This window comes from Arachis duranensis, chromosome 6 (genome assembly GCF_000817695.3).
Source record: "Arachis duranensis cultivar V14167 chromosome 6, aradu.V14167.gnm2.J7QH, whole genome shotgun sequence".
In the NCBI taxonomy this organism is placed as follows: Eukaryota; Viridiplantae; Streptophyta; class Magnoliopsida; order Fabales; family Fabaceae; genus Arachis; species Arachis duranensis.
In genome coordinates this window covers 109,315,300-109,319,556 of record NC_029777.3, presented here as the reverse complement: position 1 = coordinate 109,319,556, position 4,257 = coordinate 109,315,300, and positions in this window count along the sequence as shown.

The following is a 4,257-nucleotide window of genomic DNA, read 5'->3' as shown; positions in this document are numbered from 1 at the left end:
ACAGAATTAGTACAATTTTCTTTTTTTTTTCTTGTAATAATTTGCTGTCCATGGGCCTCTTAGTACTCTGATAGACCATACACACAAAAGCCTACTACCGATGATGAAAAACCAAATTCATCAACATTTGGAGAATATTCGAATAAAAAAATATATATTGATAGAGACAAAATACTTGTTGCCAAATAATAAATTTGTTTGTTGAATGATTTTTTTTTAGATATTTTTTAACTTAACAGATCAAAGACTAACTACGAATCTAAGTTTTATTTAAGAATTTTTCGTTAATTAATAAGTTATTAAATATATAAGACAGAATTTGAATTTCAAATTAAAACCTAAAATAGTTTCTGAGATTCATAAAATGTACCGATTTGGTCCCTGACTTTTTAATTACACTATTTATGTCCTCGAGATTGAAAAAAATGCACCTATTTGGTCCCTTCCTGTTTTTCCGTCCAAACTGCTTCCCGGCGGCAATGATGTGGCAATGGATTGCCACGCTTGTACTCAACGACGTCATTCTCCCCAAACTACTAAATTCATTCAAATCAGCCTCCACCAAATTATTATTGTTTCTATCAAGAAAAGCAGTAATATCTTCAGAAAAAAAGAAGAAGAACAGTTACTCTTTTTTCTCATGGCCTTCATATTCCTCTGCTGCTTTTTAGAGCGCTTTTTTCTTGCTTCCAACCCCCTCAGCGTCTGCAACTCCTTCCTCTTTCTCCACTCCTCTTCGGTCTCCATTGGAAGGGAATATGTTCTTATCATATTCGTTGTGCAAGGCATTGGCATGTTATTAGAGTAACCCCCAATATCTTGATTATTATTATTGTTGTTGTTATTATCTTCATCTCTGATGAGGGACTTTGAGAATGAGAATTCGGGTATTGATGTTGTTCTCTTGATCTTTTTTGCTGTTGGGTCCACACCAAAATGACCGTTCATTGAAAGACGAAGGCTGAGCTCAATCTCTTGTTCTGTATCTCCATCACCATGGCGATGTTGTTGTTGTTGTAGCTCATGATGGTGATGATGGTTCACGGACATGAACCTTTTTAGCATATCTCTAGGGAAATCCCTCATGCGAGTTATGCTGGTCTCTCTTTCCTCAACAACTTGTGTTATTAAAAAATTTGGGATTGAAACAACAGAAAAGAAGAAAAAAGGTTATCTTTTTCAGGGAAGTAAGAATATCCAGATGGTTCAGAATTTACGAAAACTTGGAAATTGAAGTTTGTTTTTGGTAGGTAATCGAAGATTGGTGATGAACCAGAAGAGAAACAAGGTCGAATCAAATGGTTTTTGTACCCATGTAGTGAGTGAAAACGAACAGGAAAGAAAACGAATAGAGAAGAAGAAGTGGTGTGCTATTTCTGCAGTTAGAGTTGAAAAGGGGTTCAGAGACCACATTGGATTAAATACTTTCAATTGTCACGTCATGTAACCGTTAGATGCTCTAGCGTGGCAATCCATTACCATATCACTGTCACCAAAAAGTAGTTTAGACAGAAAAATGAAAAGGACTAAATAGATATATTTTTTTCAATTTCGAGAACATAAATAATGCAATTGAAAAATTAAAGATCAAATCATTACATTTTGTGAATTTCAGTAACTACTTTAGAATTTAACTCTTCGAATTTCTAATATTTACTTAAGTGGTTAAGCGAGTGGTAACCACTTCACGCAGGCAAGTTGATTTTTGTTGAATGATTCTTACATTATTATAAAACATACAACTTCAGTTTGTGCACTGAGACCAAGGAAACGTGTTGTAAAAAAGTTTTTGACAATTCTTTTTAATGTATGGTATTTCTGATTTAATGTATAGCATTTCTCATTTGATTGAAACTTGACTAGGGTTCCACTAAAAATGGAAGCCCTTGCTTAGAGTTCAACTAAAAATGGAGCCCTTGCCAGCATTATCGGAGTTGACAACTCATTAGATTTTTGGATTTCCTTTCATACATGTGGGTGCATGTCCTTTATACCCAAATTAAAAAATTTAGTAATAATAACTAACATCTAAAAAATATATATTGTCTTTATAGTCATTACTAACACATAAGATAGAGGTTTTAACAACACTTTCTTTTTATAATTTTTAGTAATATATATTTTTATACTTTTGGCAATCTTTAATTTTGAATAGTAGTGTTAACTATATAGTGTTGCCCAAGTAAAATATGTAGTAGGATACAACTATAATATGCATAATATTTTTTTGTATATCATTGGCTAAAGAGTGAAGACTTTGATCATTATTATGAATACAAAGGGAAAAAAATAATTCATGTCCTTTAATTTGGCTCTGCCACAAAAAAGAGTAGTTACATTTTAGAAAGAAGTAAGGTTAGAGAGTTCATTTTTTTCAGTTAATATTAGTTAATTTTTAAAATTATTTTATTTATCTTAACTTTTAGATTTTAAATTATAAACTCTAAATCATAAATTTTAAACTATATAAATTTTAAATTCTAAATTTTTTAAAAAGAATTTAAAATTAAAAATGAACTAATATTAATTAACTAAAAATTAATTTTTTTTACTTTCTTTTTAAAAAATCTAACTTTTTACGTGCATAACTTGGCTCTTAATGTATTGATATAAATATTTATTATTAAAAAAATAATGTTACATGACTAATAAAATTTATTACTTTTAGTCAATATTTAGTTAACATTCTAAAAATTAAATAATTTAATTTTAAATTTTAGTCACTATGAGATGAATTGTTGGTGGAGAGTGCAACAAATAATATTAAGTCATATAAAAAGTGCATATCTTGAAAAAAGATATTTTGATGAAGCTCAACTAAATAGCTCTTAAAGTGAGACTGTTGGATGTGGAGTGAATGTTTTCTTAAGTTTTGAAAGGTTTTCTAATTGTATTTTTATTTTGGGAAATTTGAACGTTTTTCTAATGTTTGTTTTTTAGATTTATCTTAAAGACTAATAATTTGTCTAAAATTAGTGTTTTGGGATATTAATAATGACATATTATTATTTTTATTTGAGATACTAATATAAAATGACTTTTGAGATTTAAAGATTTTTATGATATATTTTTCTAACTATATTAACAAAGAATAAACATAATAAATAATAGAAAAAGAGAGTTCATATAAACAGAAATAATAAGAATTTCATAAATAATACAATAACATACATAAAAAATAAAATTGGTGAGAAGTAAATAAAGATGGAATTTTGATGGCTAAAAGCTCATTGGTAAAATGTAAAAACTTAAAATTGTTGCTTCTTGTAAACGTGATTTGGAATGCAAAATCACTTCTGCATTTATGAATAAAAAAATTGACAAACCAAAAATTATAATTTTCAAGAAGTCTAAACGTATTTATTCTTTTCTAAAGTGTTTGTCAAACACATCCATCTTCCTCCAATAATAATAATGCTTGTCACCAAAACAATAACGAATTCTTTTTTTTCCAACAAAATAAAGCAATGCAATTACTTTATCTAAATTGAAATAAAAAAACAAGAGGATTTTAATAATTTATTTAAATTTTTATAATTTATGTTTCTTTAAATTTAAGATTTTTTTAAAATAGAATTAAATATATACACATTCATAATTCTGAAAAAGGTTTCATGTTTATGTAACAAGTATATGACAGATTCACAAGAGACTTGGCTGATACAAATCGATGTGGCATTTTTCTCAAATAAAAAAGGAAAAAGAAAAAATAGGATGCATAAGGTGTTTTGGTTTAATATATATAATTTCTACTTAAAGTACAATATATAATAATACAACTTATGTATAATTTTCTTCTTTTATAAATCAAGCTAAAATTCACATCCTTGATTTATTGTTTCGATGACTTATCTATAATTTTATGTTCAATAATTACAATATGCAGCCAATATACATGAGTTAATAGTTAAATTAGTTTTTAAAAGATAATTTATTTTTTAAATTTATTTTTAAAAAAATTTATTAATTAAATTAATTTTTTAAAAATTATAAATTAATCATTTCATCCTTCTATTACTTAACTAATAATTTTCATCAATGATTGATAACATAAAATATTAATTCACATTATATATGATTTTTAGAATATCTAATTAGATATTAAATAATATATTTATGAAAATTTATCAATTTAGTGTTGTTAGATTATATTAGGATTATATATAGTTTATATGATGGAAAAAAATATACTAAATTAATAAATTTTTATAAATATATTTATTTAGTGTTCAATTAGATATGATAGGTATCATATAT